Below are 18,764 nucleotides of genomic sequence, written 5' to 3' on the forward strand. Positions count from 1 at the left end.
GACTACATGAACGTGAATTCTCAGTGAAAGGTATAATGGATTCTTTTGGGATTGATGCTATCCAAGCAGTTTTAATTGAAAATTTAAAATAGCAACAATATGAGTGATGCCTATTAAAGCTGATGGGCTGTTTCGTCTCCCTCCATCACAAATGATTTGCAATTACTCTTGCTCAGGATAACTGAGTAGTTATATGTTGTGTGTACAATTCCTTTTACTGGATCATTTTCTATTTTTTGCTTTTTTGGTGTCTTTAATGGGAATGATTTATGCTACAAACTCTTTATGCAGATTAACTGTGGAAGACTAGTATTTGAATAGGCATGTTACTTAGTGACTTGCTTTTTATATTCATTATTCGAGTGTATGAAAGCATTACTGAATAATTTTGTTGCTTAAAATAGGTTCAGGTTCCACAAAAAAATATTTTAGCATACTTAATGGTAATATGGATTTTTCTCTACATACTCTATTGAATGTATTATTTTAAGCAATTTAGACTGTGAGCTCCTTGGTCAGAGATAGTGTCTAATTCTGACTTTTAGACAGTACCTAGCCCATTGTGACACTGCAAGAAAGATTATGAACAAGGGTAACAATAATAAGAAAAAAGCATCCATTTATCATATTGAAATTGAGAACTCATAGAGAGGTCTCTGTATATGATTCATGGGAAATACAGAAAAGAAGAATCAAGCTATTGTGAACAAAACCTGCTGCTCTTGTTTAAGGGACATTATTAAAATGGTTAAAAACAATGCTGGACCTTGAGAATGAAATCATTTACAGGGTGAAATTTTCATCATCATGTTACTTTTCTCTTTGCATTAGGATGAGTTTTGTTCATTTTGAAAGAGAATTTCCAAATAAAACTATTTTGAGCCCTATTTTCTAAATTCCTAAAATTCCTCTTTCAGACCTCAGCTGGGCCAACTGAGTATATTTGCAGCAATGTATGCGCTCTGGAGGCAGCAATGAATTAAATGCCCCCATAGTGATTTGAAAGAGTTAATGCTCCTCCTCAAGTATCTAACTTCTTATAGAAAATAACTTTAGGCACTGGAAAAATCAGGAGTCATTGTTTTTTAGCTGGGGAAATATCAACCACCCCACAGACTCATGAAAACTCATGATTTAAATCAAAGACGTGAAGTAAGGGTGTGCAAGTCATGATTCTCATGACCAGCCAGAAGCACTTTTTTTAATGGCATCTGTTAAGTGCTTACTGTGTGCTAGGCACTGTTCTAAGCACTGGGGTATGTACAAGGTAATCAGGTTGGACACAGTCCCTGTCCCACACAGGGCCCACAGTCTTAATCACCATTCCACAGATGCCTATTGTGTGTGTGTGTGTTTTGGCTACAACGTGATTAGGAAACATTCTACCCACAGCATGTTTCTGTTGTGGCTTGGGATGCTGCATTTTGAAAGCAACTGCTTGTGTTCATGCATATATAGACTAAAATTAAAATATGTATTTTAGTAGCTTCCTTTCTTTGGGCCAAGGCAGAGCAAGTAGGCTGCCTAATCACCTATCAGGCTATGCAAATTCAGCAGGCCTTTCCAATGCTTCCGACACCATTTTACTTTCACTTGTGATAGCCCAACTCACTACTTAGAAAAACGGTCCAAGTCATGTTGTGTTACAACAGTTTAATGCATGTGCTGAAGTTGTGTAGGTGGATTATGGGGCCCAGGACAGACGGTTGATGCCTGGGGGCAAGGGGAGTCCAACATCACCCTTTGTTTGCTGTGACATATCACCAGGGGAGGGGAAAGAAAGAGTGGGAGCAATCGTTGATCATGAAACCAGGCCAGGAAAGAGTCGGTGTGAGAGATTTGGATCAGATCCTTCTCTGCCTACTGCTTACCTGCAGCAAGAGAGGTCAGCACCATTGCAGCAGGGAGCCAGAGTGCAGGCTGGTGTCCTGCAGCTTTATGGCTATGGCGGAGCTGTTGGAATAATAATAATAATGATGGTATTTGTTAAGCGCTTATTTGCCAAGCACTGTTCTAAGCGCTGGAGTAGATACAGGGTAATCAGGTTGTCCCACGTGGAGCTCACACTTTTAATGTCCATTTTAAAGATGAGGTAACTGAAGCACAGAGAAGTTATGTGACTTGCCCAAGGTCACACAGTAGACAAGTGACGGAGGCGGGATTAGAACCTACGTTCTCCGACTCCCAAGCCCGTGCTCTTTTCACTAAGCCAAGAGGGGACAACGAGAAGAGGTAGTAGGGAATGGGATAGGGAATGTGTCTGCCAACTCTCTTGCACTGTGCTCGTCCAAGCACTTAGTACAGTGCTCTGCACCCAGTAAGCACTCAAATAGCATTGACTGATACGGTACCAGTAGCCACAGACAGGGTGTTTAGCTCCACAACCAAAACTGTGGCTGCTGGCACTCTATTTTTCTTCCCTATATAATAATAATATGGTATTTGTTAAGTGCTTACTATGTGCTGAGCGCTGTTCTAAGCGCTGGGGTGAATACAAGGTAAGCAGGTTGTCCCACGTGGGGCTCACAGTTTTAATCCCCATTTTACAGATGAGGTAACTGAAGCACAGAGAAGTTAAGCAGCTTGCCCAAGGTCACACAGCAGACAAGTGGCAGAGCCGGTATTAGAACCCGTGTCCTCTGATTCTCAAGCCCATGCCCTTTCCACTAAGCCACACTGCTGATGGATGTTGAGAAGCAGCGTGGCACAGTGGAAAGAGCCCGAGCTTTGGAGTCAGAGGTCATGGGTTCGAATCCCAGCTCTGCCACTTGTCAGCTGTGTGATGGTGGGCAAGTCACAACTTCTCTGTGCCTCAGTTCCCTCATCTGTAAAATGGGGATTAACTGTGAGCCTCACGTGGGACGACCTGATTACCCTCTATCTATCCCAGCGCTTAGAACAGTGCTCTGCACATAGTAAGCACTTAACAAATACCAACATTATTATTATTATGTTATACCAAACCTAGAAAAATCGAGGTTAGGCTACAATTGGGTGGTGGTGGTTGGTTGTTGTTTTGGTTTTTTTTTTTGGTGATGTTGCATTATGCTGCTCTTGTTATATAACTTTTCCAAGAGGCGTTCCCAGACTGAGCTCCTCTTCCCCCTCTACTCCCTCTGCCATCCCCCCTTTACCTCTCCGCAGCTAAAGCCTCATTTTCCCCTTTTCCCTCTGCTCCTCCACCTCTCCCTTCCCATCCCCACAGCACTGTACTCGTCCGCTCAACTGTATATATTTTCGTTACCCTATTTATTTTGTTAATGAATTGTACATCGCCTTGATTCTATTTAGTTGCCATTGTTTATATGAGATGTTCTTCCCCTTGACGCTGTTTAGTGCCATTGTTCTTGTCTGTCCGTCTCCCCCGATTAGACTGTAAGCCCGTCAAACGGCAGGGACTGTCTCTATCTGTTGCCGACTTGTTCATCCCAAGCGCTTAGTACAGTGCTCTGCACATAGTAAGCGCTCAATAAATACTATTGAATGAATGAATGAATAACTTGGTTTAAAATCCACTGCCATGTCCTTGGTTTAAATTTGATTTTGTAGAAGTCTATCTCCCACCTTGGTCGAGGTTTCATCATTTTGTGATTATTGCTTGCTCTTTGTTGAATTGCTTTGGCCAGCATTTCGTGTGTGTGTAGGTGTAACTGTATTCTCCCAGAGTCCTCTGAGGATCACACCTGGGAAGTTCCTAGTACCCTACCTGTCTCAGCTAAGGCAGGGAGAGTCAAGCAGAGCCATACCCATTCCATTCCTAGCTTGGGCAGTGGCTAGTGAGTGGAAGACAATCTGCTACAAGTCAAAACTCCCCTTTGCTGGGCAGCAGAGGCATGGAAGAGAATCAAGGGCAGAGACTCAAGGTCACTGCATGGAAGAAGGCAATGGTTAATCACTTCTGTATATTTACCTAGACAACTCTACGGATAAACTATCAGAACAATTGGAGATGGAGTTGGGGTATTCTGGGAGAGATGTGTCCATGGAGTCCCTATGGGTCAGAGATGACTCAAAAGCATAAGACAAGACTCCCAGGGGCTTAGTACAGTACTCTACACACAGTAAGTGCCCAATAAATATAATTAACTGGGCTGTGCCTGACTAAACATGGGACCTTGCTTCATGTGGTGATCATGGTAATTTCCCCCATTGCTTCCCCCACAGTTATGGGGTGACTGTACTCAGGTACGCTGGCCTAAACCTGCTGGCTGCCTTGAAGTTCACACAGTGAGCACTGAGTGTTGTAAGGATGCTATAACTCAGTGATGCTTTGTGGGCCTGTGAGCTTGATATTCATGCCTGGGGTCTGTATGAGTTTAGCATTGCCTGATGCAGTAGGGAGGCAATGAAGGCCATACCATAGTCCATACTACCCAGCCAAATAGGAACACACACTATTTGGGTTCACATGTGTTGACACAAACAGGTTCAGAGGCCCCTCACTCACTGTGTACCTGCCCTCTGCCACTAGTGTTTATTTTTCACATCACTACTCAACTGGGCATCCATGTCACTATATGCCACACTCTTACCCCCCTGAAGCCACCCTTGTCATTCCATCACTGCAGTTTTGAATACCAGCAGGAAAGAGGATTTCCCCTTCAAGATGGTCAACCAGCAGCGTTATGAGAAGCAGTGACAGAGCACAGAACTGGGAAGCAAGAGGCCTGGGTTCTAATCCCAGCTCCACTATTTGCTTGTTGTGTGGCAAGTCACTTAACATTTGTGTGTGTGTTTCCTCATCTATAAAAGAGGGGTAAGTAATACCTGTTCACCCTCCTTCTTAGACTGTGAGTTCCATGTGAGACAGGGTCAGTTTCCTATCTAATTGTAAAGCAGCATGGCATAGTGGATAGAGCTTGGACCTGGGAGTCAGAAGGTCACGGGTTCTAATCCCAGCTCCACTATTTGTCTGCTGTGTGACCTTGGACAAGTCACCTCACTTTTCTGTGCCTCAGTTACCTCACCTGTAAAATGGAGATTGAGACTGAGCTCCACCTAGGACAGGGACTGTGTCCAACCCAATTTGCTTGTATCCACTCAAGTGCTTAGTACATAGTAAGCGCTTAACAAATACCATTATTATTATATCTCCCCCAGCACGTAGCACATAGAAGATACTTAATAAATACCATGCTTAGCATTATTATAGGGTCCTGACAGAGTGAAGTCAGTATACTATTTCAGGGCCCTGAAGCAAGGCAGTTAATCATTAGGATGGGCCCTGATGGAGGTCTTCCCCCCCCAAAAAATGTAAAGAAGCAGCTTTCAAATGATAGATAATGCCCACTGACTAAAATTTTAAGGTTTTTAACAATAATAATGTGAATGTTTAAAAATAACAGAATGATTACACATCCAAGATACAAATGAGGTTCATATCACATGGTGGGTATAAGGGCACAGGAGAGATGGCAAAAAAGGGAAGTAGGAACCTGTACAGAATCAAATGAAGCAGCATGGCATAGTGGATAGAGCATGGGCCTGGGAGTCCAGAGGTCATGGGTTCTAATCCCTGCTCTGCCACATATCTGCTGTGTGAGCTTGGGCAAGTCACTTAATTTCTCTAGGCCTGTTCCCTCATCTGAAAAATGTGAGCCTCTCGTGGGATGGGGCTGTGTTCAACCTTATTTGGTTGTATTTACCCCAGCACTTAGTACAGTGCCTGACAAAGAATAGGCACTTAACAAATACCACAATTATAATTAATTATTATTAAATACATTCCAGTCAGGGGGACCACTCAGGGGCAAAGAGTAGGGGATGAGAACTGAATTTCAATTTGGGAAAAGGGAAATTCCCCCAGGGCAGAATTATTCTTCAGTGGGAAAAGCAAGCCAAAATGAAAATTCTATTAAAAGCAGGGCAATAATGAGGAGGGAGTATCCCACGAGGAATGACGGAAGAGGCCCAATCCAGGGATTTCAGGTTTGAGAACTTGAGCAGAGGAATTGATCAGAGATGGAATGATTTAGGGAGTGCCACTCACATTCTCTCTCTTGTCCCTACCGGTCGTGTTCACCCCTGGGACATTGAGTGGAATGAGCAAGTAGGCAGGTTGGAGTGTAGTACACTGCAAAGGGTTCTGTCTTCACTCATGTTAGCCAGCTGCAGGCAGAACTGGCACCGGAATCCCAAGAATCCTCATTCCTAGAGCAACGTTTTTTCCACTGGACCAACAGCAGGGCTTGGAGCAGTGCAAAAATATCAAATGAGAAGCAGTGTGGCTTAGCGGACAGAGCATGTTCCTGGAAGTCAGAAGGACCTGAGTTCTAATCCCGGCTCTGCTGCTTCTCTGCTGTGTGACCTTGGACAAGTCACTTCACTTCTCTGTGCCTCAGTTACCTCATCTGTAAAATGGGGATAAGAGCATGAGCCTCATGTGGGACAGGGACTATGTCCTACCTGATTTGCTTGTTTCTACCCCAGCATTTAGAACAATGTGTGGCACATAGTAAGCACTTAAGTACCATAATCATTATTATTTAAAATGGGGATTAATATTGTGAGCCCCATGTGGGACATGGACTGGGTCTAGTCTGTTTAGCTTGTATCTACCCTAGAGCTTAGTACAGTGGCTGGTGCATAGTAAGCACTTAAATACCATTTTTTTTTTTAAAAAAAAAAGAGCCTCTGGACTGTAAACTTGTTGTGGGCAGGGAATGTGTCTATCAACTCTTGCATTATTCTCTTCCAAGCGCTTAGTATAGTGTTCTTCACACAATAAGCACTCAATAAATACCACTGATTGATTGATTGGGTGTCATTAGAGGTTGGCATAAGGCCAGTCCAACTTCCAGTGAATTTAGGGGAATAATACTTGCCCCTTATAGGCTGGCCTATTTTTGAGGAACATGTCTGTTCGTTATGGTTGTTTTCCTTGCTATGGATTCATCTTGTTAAAATTTCTCTGTATAATTACTGTATGCCTTCGTTTAGAGACAGTCTTTAATTAGGTACGACCTCATTTTCTAGCCACTCTTTTTACCAAAGCCACAGGAGAAAACTGTGCCATTTATTAGAAGTTCCTTTTGTTCTGAAATTTTCTTTTGCAGGCGTGATGTTACAACAAATAGTAAAGTAATTAAGGAATTAATAAATAGATGGAGACATAAGTCAGGGCCCAAATACATGGAGTTACTCAACTCCTGAAGCCTGAAGTCCTAGGAATTACTCAGTAATAGTAATTATGGCATTTGTTAAGCATTTACTATATGCCAAGCACTGTATTAAATGCTGGGGTAAATACAAGATAATCAGGTCCCACATGGGATTAATAGTTTAAGTAGGAGAACAGGTTTTGAATCCCCATTTTGCAGGTGAGGGATCTGAGGCATAGAGAAGTGAACTGACTTGCCCAAGGTCACAAAGCAGGTAAGTGGTGGAGCTGAGATTTTAGCTTAAGTCCTCTGACTGCCAGGCCTTGGCTGTTTTCACTAGGCTACACTGCTTCCCTGCTAATTCAGAGCAGTTAATAATCACATGAACATTGTCTCTGTTTTTCTATAACACACCTATCAGTCTATAGAAGTTCCTGTTTGAGTGATTCGGGAGCTATGATGATTCATTCATTCAATCGTATTATTTGTGCAAGGCAGGGCACTGTACTAAGTGCTTGGAATGTACAATTTGGCAACAGAGAGAGACAACCCTACCCAACAACGGGCTCACAGTCTAGAAGGGAGAGACAGACAACAAAACAAAACAAGTAGATAGGCATCAATAGCATCAAAAAAGATAAATAGAATTATAGATATATATACATCATTAATAAAATAAATAGAATAATAAATATGTACAAATATACACAAGTGCTGTGGGGTGGAGGGGCGGGTAGAGCAGAGGGAGGGAGTAGGGGCGATGGGGAGGGGAGGAGGAGCAGAGGAAAAGGGGGGCTCAGTCTGGGTAGGCCTCTTGGAGGAGGTAAGCTCTTAGTAGAGCTTTGAAGGGGGGAAGAAAGCTAGTTTGGCAGATGTGAGGAGGGAGGACATTCCAGACCAGAGGTAGGACATGGGCCAGGGGTCAACGGCGGGACAGGTGAGAACGAGGCACAATGAGGAGCTTAGCAGCAGAGGAGCAGAGTGTACGGGCTGGGCTGTAGGAGGAGAGAAGGGAGGTGAGGTAGGAGAGGGCAAGGTAATGGAGAGCTTTGAAGCCAATAGTGAGGAGTTTTTGCTTCAAGCGAAGGTTAATGGGCAACCACAGGAGATTTTTGAGGAGGGGGGTGACATGCTCAGATGATAGGTATATAAACAATAATAATATCTGTTTAGTGCTATGTGCCAAGCACTGGTCAAAGCCCTGGAGTAGATACAAGCTAGTCAGGTCAGCTATAGTCCCTGTCCCATATGGGACTCACAGCCTAAATAATAGGAGGGAGAACAGGTAGTGAATCCCCATTTTACGGATGAGGAAACTGAGGCCCAGAGAGGTTGGGTGATTTGCCCAAGGTCACACAGCAGGCAACTGGCAAGAAGCAAGTAGCAAGCAGCAATATGGACTAATGGATAGAGCATGGACTTGGGAGTCAGAAGGACTTGAGTTCTAGGCCTCGCTTTGTTACTTGTCTGCTTGTGGCTTTGCACAAGTCATTTCATTTCTATGGGCCTCAGTTCCCTCATCTGTAAAATGGGGATTAAGACTGTGAGCCACATATGGGACAAGGACTCCGTCCAACTTGATTACCCTAGCTCTTAGAACAATGCCTGACACATAGTAAGCACTTAAGAAATACCATTAAAAATAAAAGTGGCTGAGCAGGTCTCCTGGCTTCCATTCTCTGCTCTTTCCACTACACTGCTTTTCTTAAGTGTTTGAAAAATAGATTGGGGTACACTCTCCATATGCCCAGGCTGCCTTTGGACTCATTAATGAACTTTTGTCTTTCTGTGGATGGGGTTGGAGCCACCAGAACAATAATTAGAAATGCATTCCACAGATATGTGAGTTTTTATCTCCTCTTTGAAAATAGTCTAAATCTACACCAAAGAGAGAGATATCGAAAAGCTGTTTACTGCCCCTGGCTGGATTTAGTTAATTTTGGTTTGGTTCAGTAAATTTGGGTTACTTTTAATGGTTCAGTGGAGGGCTGTTGCTTCACTGATTCTAAATAATCAGGTCGGTAATGGTGTTTCCTTTGTCAGTTTGAGCATGTTATTTAATATCCAAGGAAAGATACTTATTATTGCAAAACAGGAAGGAGTATTTTTTTAATATGAGGACAAATCAAGGAAGACACTACCTTTGGCAACGATGACACTGAGACAATACAACAAAAAGGGTGCTTTTCTTCTTTTGAACAAAAGATTTAAATAGAAAAGAGAATCTCCATATGATCCTTCCCCGGGCATCTACTAAAATATATGTGCCTCCCTTTTTCCCTTCATGAAAACTTTAAATTCTTGCCAACTTCATGTATATGTCATAATCCTGTTTTCCCCAGAATAGATATTTCTTAGTTTTAATTGATTTTTTTAATTCTAGGATTCCATATTGTCTCTTATGTTGGTGAGATCAGAGGGGTAATTATTATAACTTTTAAGTTCTTATTTAACAATAAAAGTCACACTTGAGGGAGGAAAAAAGCAATCTCTGTAACAATTAGGATTATATAGCTCCTACTGTTCTAATGTTTTATTCTACAACATCACCCTAATACTATAAAATGCAATAGAGTAATTTTAACATAAACACTGTAAAAGTAATTCATTTAATTTTTTTCCCTCTTCACTAGGTTCACTGATTCTCCAAATTCCCCCTCCCCCACCCCCCAAAATTTTTATCTATTAGTTTCCTCTAGTTGTTGAATGGAAAATATGGACTCTCAGATTGAGAATTATTCACAAGTGGAGATCAGGGTTCAGATATTCCAGCACTCTCCAAATTGCATTCTTGCACAGCTACTGAAGGTAGAGCTTCATGAGATAATGCCAAGGTACTTAACTTAATGGAAGAGGCTAAGAACGTACATGTGTCTAGAGTCTGGGTCAAGATATCTAGAAAATGGGACTTAGAGGAAAGGAGAGAGCTGTTGCAACAGAGTTGAAAGGCTTCCTTATATGGGGAGAGCACATCTTCCCCAAATTAAGACCTGAACGTACAACGATAAAAATACATACACTGTGTGTTTAGGTTTTACTTTGGGAAAGTGAAATCTTGCAATGCAGTCTGGAATTCAATAAAGCATTTCTGGTTTATGCTGCATGGGTTTCAAGGACCCACTCCATTAACATCTTTGGACTAACATGGATGAATTAAAGTTTCTTTTATTGGGCATTCTGGGAAATGTCTCTGCACTTGATTAAGTTGTGATGATATAAAAATCTAAGTTAAATAACTTAATGAAGACATTTAACACTACACACAGTTCTACTAGAAATGCATGTTGGGGCTTTTTGAAAAACTTTCAGTTTAGGAATCTTCATCATGACAATCATCAATCTGTCTCCTCATCTTGGATGGCCAAAGGCTATCCACATTCACATACACACTCATCTTCCAAGGGGACAGCCTACTGCACTTTAGACCACTTCTAATCCTAATTAGTTTTTCTATATAGGGAAGCATGCCCCTAACCTTGCCTTCCTTCCCCTTCTCTCTAGGTGACTGAGTACAAGGGAAGGGTTTGGTTAAAGGAGTTTGGAGTATGTGAACTTCATGTCCCAATCAATCAATCAAATCATATTTATTGATCACTTACTGTGTGCAGAGCACTGTACTAAGTGCTTGGGAGAGTACACTATAACAGAGTTGGGAGACCATTTTCCCTGTCCACAATGAGCTTACAGTCTAGAGGAGGAGACAGACAATAATAGAAATAAATTACAGAGATGTACATAAGTGCTACGAAGCTGAGGGAGGGGTGAATAAATGGAGCAAATTGCGGTGACGCAGAAGGAAGTGGGCAAAGAGGAAATAAGGGCCTACTCAGGGAAGGCTCTTGAAAGAGATGTGCCTTCAGTATGGCTTTGAAGGTGGGGAGAGTAATTGTCTTTTGGATATGAAGGGAGAGGGCATTCCAGGCCAGAGGCAAGAGTGGGAGAGAGGTCAGCGGTGAGATAGAGGAGAGCGAGGTACAGTGAGTAGGATGGAATTCGAGCAGTGAAGCGTGCGGGCTGGGTTGTAGTAGGAGAGCAGCAAGGTGAAGTAGAAGGGGACAAGGTGCATGAAAGTCAATGGTAAGGAGTTTCAGTTTGATGCAAAGTCCCAGCCTACTGTATGATCTCACTTAACCATGCTTAGGCCTAGATGTGGAAGCCCAGCTATTTAAAGTGAGGAAAGCCAACTGGGGGTTGGTACACGATGGGCTAACTAGTTTAGCCAGAATAGTCCTAATTTCTGGATTTTTCTAAAAAAAGTATATTAAGTGCTTGCTATGTGTCAAACACTAAGAGCTGGGATAGATACAAGTCAATTAGGTTAGACACAGTCCCTGTCCTGCCTGGGGCTCACAGTCTAAATAGGGGGGAGAACAGGAAAACTGAGGCACAGAGAAGTTAAGTGGCTTGCTCAAGGTCACACAGCAAGTAATTGGCAGAGCTCAAATTAGAAGCCGGCCCATGCTCTTTTCATTAGGCCATGCTGCTTCATTTGCAAACAGGCATATCCCCAGTCCCGAATGACCACAGTGCATAAAATTTAGAGCTACGTCATGCATTAATTGCTGATGTGGTCCAGGATCCCTAGGCCCTGCCCCATGATACATCCAATCACAGCAGGGAATTCAGTTATCTCCCTTCACTGCCTCTCCTGCCCCTTCCTGAAGACACACTGAAATCTGGCCTCTATAAGAAAGCAAGTGAACATTTCAGTATGATAGAGAAAGATTTCTTATTCAGGATAAAAATCTCTGCCCTTTTACTTCATCTGGACTTTGTGCTGCTTTCAGATGATGCAGAGAAACCCCTACTCCACAGTGGTGGAGGAGATGGTTATTTTAGCTACCCTGAGTCTATAATTTTCACTTCATCACTAAAGTGTTGGGATTAAAAAGTCTTGCATCAATTTTCAAGAAAACAGATGAACTTTTTAAAATGAATGAAGAAGACCCGATGGAGAGAGGAGTTCAAAGGTGGGTAGAGATATTCAGAAAGACAGACTAATGCAAGGTGTTTTATGAAGAAGACTGCTCTTCAGCCTTAATTGGACAAATTTTTCACTCAATTTGAAAAATTACTTCTACCGTCAGTGACAGAGCAAGTTTCTTCTTCTGCAGCCTCCTACAAAGCCTAATAATCATACTACAACTCCTTATTTAAGCTTCCTATGGACAGGGAATGTATCTGCTAAGTCTGTTGTATTATAAAGTGCTTAATTAGTACAGTGCTCTGCACATAGTGGGCACTCATTAAGATCCACTGATTGATTTAGTTAATATTGTGGTGTTGTGATTGGAATTACTTTAGAGAACGACTAGTTTAATGATGTTTAATGTTATAGAATATTGCAAACCTTTCATTTTTCAGAATTAGAAGAGACCAGAGAGTCCTGGATCAGAGAATGCTGGGAGTAAGGAGCAACCGCTGAAGCTGGGATAAATAATTTAAAACATCTCAAAACAGAAGTTTTTTATGCAAAACCTGCTTACTTATGAGAGAAATAACACAACATGGAACCAGAATTAAACTGAAGAAACTGCAGGCTAGTGAATAAAGAAAGGTATCTGTTTAGGCATGGAATAGTTGAAAGCAATGAACAATTGAAAATGGACTTAGTATGCTGCTCATGATTGGAAATAATTTATAGACAGGTTTGATATGTTCCCGAGGCAAGAGGACTAAATCTAAAATAGGATCCCCGAAAGAGTCTGAGGCAAGCGTGGTGGTCTAGTGGAAAGGGCATGGGTCTGGGAGTCAGAGGACCTAGGTTCTTGAGCTAGCTCTGATACTGAGGTGCTGTGCGACTTTGGGCAAGACTCAGCTTCTTCATCTGTAAAATGGGAAAAATAATATCTGCCTCTATTATATGGGGATATTGTGAGGGCAAAATTGAGATACATGTGTGAAAGTACTTTGGAAAAATGAACACACTAACAATTCAGGGTATTAATGTTACTAGGGAAGAGCTCTCATTATCTTGTGGCTTTAATATATCTGATCTTGAAAAAGAGTACCTATCAGCTGGTACTCCAGAGATTTTAGAACCATCTTCTACCAGAGAAACATGACAAAAGGGTGAAGGTGTAAGAGCAAGGTTGTAGGATTCTATGGTCTACCTTACTCTATTGGGCCCCATTACCTGCTAGACAGGGAAATCACCCACTTATCCCCTTCTTCTCCCCATTTTAGTACAACGCGGGCACCAGTTCTCATCATTTTGACTGTGGTCTTGATCCTTCTGATCCTAAGATACTCCTCCCAAGAGCATCTTCTGAGAGCTCCTTTCCATTTGACGTTTCCAATTTTGACTTTAAAACTAATCTTGAAGCTTTGGTTCACAAGCTAATGAAAGAAAATGGAAAAAGAAAGAAAGAATAGTCTGACTTGCCCTCATGACTGCTGAACTTTCCAGGAAGGATTGGGAGGAAAGTTAGAACTGACCAGAAAATGACTGGGAACCCCTTTTTTCATGCTGAATAACCAGACCTTAGAATTTGGCAAAATCAATAGCAAAAGAAATGAGAATTTTTCAAGCCTAAGGGGGCTCCCAACATAAGTAGCTCCTTAGAAACAGCAACCTCTCACAAGTGATTGATTTCTCTCTTTGCTTATGAAGACCAAATCTCTTTGACTAGCCCATTAATTTCTCCCCTTCCAGCTAGCTTACAGGAAAATTTGATTTCTTCAGAACTATGACATAACTATTCACTAATATAGGCCACAGTGCAACTTACCTGGGCAAGGACGAACCAAGTGCTAAAATGTTGCAAGCCAGTGGTATCCTCAGAGGATTTCCTGAGACCTTAGAGTGTGTAAAGTGAGCTAAGATAGAAATCTCTTCCTCAAGTACAAAACAGTTAATAATAAGTGAGAAACAAACCAGGGTGCTTTGCCCACATTGGTGAGGATGACTGCAGTTATCTGGCTATAATCAAGTTTGAATGCTGTTTGTGCAAACAAGCAATCATATTTATTGAGCACTTACTGTATGCAGAGCAATCTACTAAGCAGTACAATATACCAGAATTGGTAGGCATGTTCCCTGCCCACAACAAGCTTACGTTCTAGAGGGGGAGCAGATATTAACCTAAATAAATTATATGTATGTAAGTGTTGTGAGACTGAGGGAGGATGTGAATAAAGGGGAGCAAATCCAAGTGCCAGGGTGACCCAGAAGGGAGTGGGAAAGAGGAAATGAAGGCCTAGTCAGGGAAGGCCTCTTGGAGATGTGCCTTCAGTAAGACTTGGAAGCACTTTGGAGATATGGGGTTAGGCAGGCTATGGGGATTCTCTCAGTTATTCTTCCTAGCCTTCCTATAGTTATTGAGTCCATTCCAGAGGATTAAGGAGCCATTTGCATAGGACAGGTTAAGCCTATGTGGGAGATTCTTTTTAAAAACAGAAAACAGCACATTGCTGGCAAATGGAAGCTTGATGGGCCTGGAGTTGGGGCGAAGAGATGGAATTAGTGTTCATTTTCTGACTGGGTGGGATGCCTTGTCACCATCTCAGACTTAGATAAATTTAGATGTAATGATGGTTGGGTTATTTTTATCCCAGGATACCTGACTAGAAGCAAAATAAGTGAAACTAAGGGTGTTATATATTTTAAAATGGTTAAAAATCTCATTTCTACCAGATGTCCTAACAGGGAGGTCAATATATATATACACACAATGTAACTATTTGTTCTACAGTTAATGCACAGAAGACAAAGGCAAAAAAGATGAAGAAAAAACTGACTAAAGTTCATTCAACAAGCTAATCATCAATGGTATTTACTGAGCGCTGTGGGCAGAGCACTGTACTAACTACCTGGCAGAGTACAGTACAACAGAGATAATAAATAATAATAATAATGTTGGTATTTGTTAAGCACTTACTATATACCAAGCACTGTTCTAAGCGCTGGGGTAGACACAAGGTAATCAGGTCATCCCACGTAGGGCTCACAGTCTTCATCCCCATTTTACAGATGAGGTAACTGAGACACAGAAAAGTTAAGTGACTTGCCCAAGGGCACACAAATGATAAGTGGCAGAGCTGGGATGAGAACCCATGACCTCTGACTCCCAAGCCCTTGCTCTTTCCACTAAGCCACACTGCTGTTCTCTGCCCATAGTGAACTTACAGTCTAGAGGAAGAGACAGACATTAATATGAATAAAGTAATGCCAGAGCCAAGTCTTGATGCATGGTCTCTGTCCCTGAGAAAAGGTCAATATTTTGAAAGATTGCTTTTCCTTTGGTTTCCATGACACACCATTGCTATGTTTTTCATTTAGAAAGGTGTGTGTGTTTTATAACCTGTGCATTTCATCCCCATATTTTAGAGGGCCCTAATCATTTCTTCGAGAAGGGCAGGAAGATTGTTTTGAGAGTAGTGAGCAAAACAGAGTGCTGTGGTGGCTTTCAGGATTTCTAATGCCTAATTCTATCCATGATTGAGACAGAGCACTAGAGTGAAAGAGCTTGAAGATCTAGGTTCTATTCCTGGCTCCATCACTAATTTGCTATCATGGTCCAAGCCCTTAACCTCCCAATGTCTCAGTTTCCTTTGAAATAATAAAATGTGTTCCTTGGCAACCTCATAGGAATGCTATGCAATTTAATTATATAACATCAATAAAGCACTTGAGATCCTTGGAGAAAGACATACCCTAAACACAAAGTAATATTATTGAACCCTTCTGTGCCTCAGTTCCTTCAAATAAAGAATATTAACATATCATTAACATATCTAGTAGGGAGGAGGTCCTTTATGAATTATCAAGTACAATTGTACAAATAAATTTGCTTTGTTTGAAAAGAGGTATTTTCCACTTAATGAGCCTGATTTCTCCTTCCCAACATGGACAGCAAATGGGCACCTTGAAAGACATTCTCTACCAGTCAGCTGCCTGGGCTCTTTCATCATCATCATCATCATCATCAATGGTATTTTATTGAGAGCTTACTATGTGCAGAGCACTGTACTAAGCATTTCGGAGAGTACAGTACAACAGAGTTAGCAGACACTAATGAGCTTACAGCCTACCGGGGGAGACAGACATTAATGTAAATAAATAATTTACAATATATAATTAAAAGACATGTACATAAATGCTATGGGGTTAAAGGGTGAGGCAAATATCAAGTGCCCAAAGGTCACAGATCCAAGTATAGGTGACACAGAGGGGAGAGGGAGATAGGGGAAAAGAGGGCTTAATCAGGGAAGGCCTCTTGGAGGAGATGTGACCTTAATAATGCCTTGAAGGTGGGGAGAGTGGCAATCTGGTGAATATGGAGAGGAAGGGAGTTCCCGGCTAGGGGGAGGACATGGGTCATGGGTAAACAAACTGAATAAACTGGTGTTAGAGGAGTGAAGTGTGCAGGCTGGGCTATAGTAGGAGATCAATGAGGTGAGATAGGAGGGGGCAAACTGATTGAATGCTTTAAAGCCGATGGTAAGGAGTTTCTATTTGATGTGGATGGCGAGCTATGGGAAGTTCTTGAGGAGTGGGAAGACTTGGACTGAAAGGTTTTTTTAGAAAAATGATCCATGCAGCAGAGTGAAGTACGGACTGTAGGGGGTAGAGACAGGGAGGACAGTAAGGAGGCAGATGCAGTAATCTTGGTGGGACAGCATAAGTGCTTGGATCAGCATGGTAGCAGTTTGGAGGGAGAGGAAAGTGCAGATTTTAGCAATGTTGTGAAGGTAAAACAGGATTTGGTGACAGGATTCCTCTTCCCATTTTCCTTTTCAAGACAGAAAAGCCTTTCCCACTGCTCTTCTAACTGCAGGAGAGAGGTGTACTTGAAAACTCCACCTCCACTCTGCCTCCATTACTGTTTCTTGCAATTAAAAAGGCATAAAGTGTCAAACCTTAAATCCAGATCGATCATTCCCAACACGTGGCCTTCACATCCAAGTAAATAATTTCTTCTTTCATACTGTCAATTTCATGTCCCCACAGGGCATAAAAAGCCTTAAATAGATGTGATAAGAGTCTCAGGCACTCTCCATATAGAACTAATGTATAAAAACATTGGGATGAAAATCTACTTGATCGATCTCATTTTTCCACGGGTCCCATTGTTTTATTCTTTTGTGGGCCTCCCCCAGTTTTCCTACCCATCAATATTTCATCACCCAAAAGAGAATTTTAAGCCTTTAACTGGTCCTTCTATTTTTAGTCCATCCACCACTCTAGGGGTTGCCACCTCTCTCAGCTTGTCTTAGATATTTTTCTTTTCATAATCTTTGCCCTTCAGAGATTGTCAGCCCTTTGACGGACAAGGTCCATAGCTAATTTCCACCTGTGTATTCTTTCCCACCACTTAGTATAGTGCTCCGCATATAGTACGCACTCAAATACCACTGATTAATAGATCACTAATAAGTAGCTTCATAAAAACTCAGTGTGCACATCATTTCTTGTTCTCCTGTCTCCTTAGTGATGTTATTTGGACCTTCATCATTAGCTTCAACTGACATCTTACCCTTCCAACTTCACCACCACGTGACAGCGTTTATGGCAGCACTGCATGCTCACAGATAAGGATCTTTTGCCCAAGCATATAGAAGTACGGTACAAGGGGCACCCTGCCTTTCCTCCCTCTCAAGTCTATCTCCTCTTCAATCCATCCTTTCCCCTTGGGGACATTTGGGATGTCTGGGTATCTTCTGATGCACTTAGGCACCATCCTAGCCTCTATTGCTTATGTTAGAAAAGAATTCATATGTACCAGGCAAGTCTACCATCCTTCTTCCTTTTATTGCCCTTCTGAAAAACCCATGCAACATTTCACCTGTCGCAACTTCCAATCTCCTTAATAGCTTACCCACATAGATCAGAGAAGCAGCGTGGCTCAGTGGAAAGAGCCCGGGCTTGGGAGTCAGAGGTCATGGGTTCGAATTCCGCCTCTGCCACTTGTCAGCTGTGTGAGTGTGGGCAAGTCACTTCACTTCTCTGTGCCTCAGTTACCTCATCTGGAAAATGGGGATGAAGACTGTGAGCCTCACGGGGGACAACCTGATTACCCTGTAATTACCCCAGCGCTTAGAACAGTGCTCTGCACATAGTAAGCGCTTAACAAATACCAACACTATCTCCTAATTGGTATTGAACAGAATGAGCAGTTTCAAATTCTGTATGTACTCCTCTTTGCTTCTCATCTCCAAAGTCTTACTTAAAAAAAAATCACACCTCCAAGAAGCCTTCTCTGACTCATCCCTCATTTTCACAACTATATGAGCTTTCTTTTGTGCCACCTACACATTTGGGTCTATACCCCTTAAGCACTTTGATACTCACGCCAGCCGCACAGTACTGATAGACATATCCTCATACTCTGTTTGTCCTCTCTCTGTAATTTAATGTCTGTTCCCCCCACCAGATTGAAAACTCATTAAGGGCAGGCATTGTGTCCACCAGGAATGTGTCTATCAACTCTATTGCATCGTACTCTTTCAAGAGCTTAGTGCAGTTCTCTGCAGATAGTAAGTGCTCCATAAATACTATGGATCAATTGATTCTTATAATAATAATGTTGGTATTTGTTAAGTGATTACTATGCGCAGAGCACTGTTCTAAGTGCTGAGGTAGATACAGAGTAATCAAGTTGTCCCTCGTGAGGCTCACAGTCTTAATCCCCATTTTACAGAGGAGGTAACTGAGGCACAGAG

General features: G+C 42.0%; 1 long non-coding RNA gene across 2 annotated transcripts in view; it reads right to left on the reverse strand.

Annotated features, from left to right (window-relative positions):
- Positions 1-1,870: 1,870 nt before the first annotated feature.
- LOC114807903 overlaps positions 1,871-18,764 on the reverse strand; it is an 87,547-nt gene continuing 70,653 nt past the window's right edge. For both annotated transcript variants that reach the window (XR_003755915.2, XR_005659654.1), the window contains exon 3: positions 1,871-1,953. This is a non-coding gene — a long non-coding RNA (uncharacterized LOC114807903). The remainder of the gene's footprint in view (positions 1,954-18,764) is intronic.

The sequence above is a fragment of the Ornithorhynchus anatinus genome, chromosome X5 (assembly GCF_004115215.2).
Source record: "Ornithorhynchus anatinus isolate Pmale09 chromosome X5, mOrnAna1.pri.v4, whole genome shotgun sequence".
NCBI classification, from domain to species: Eukaryota; Metazoa; Chordata; class Mammalia; order Monotremata; family Ornithorhynchidae; genus Ornithorhynchus; species Ornithorhynchus anatinus.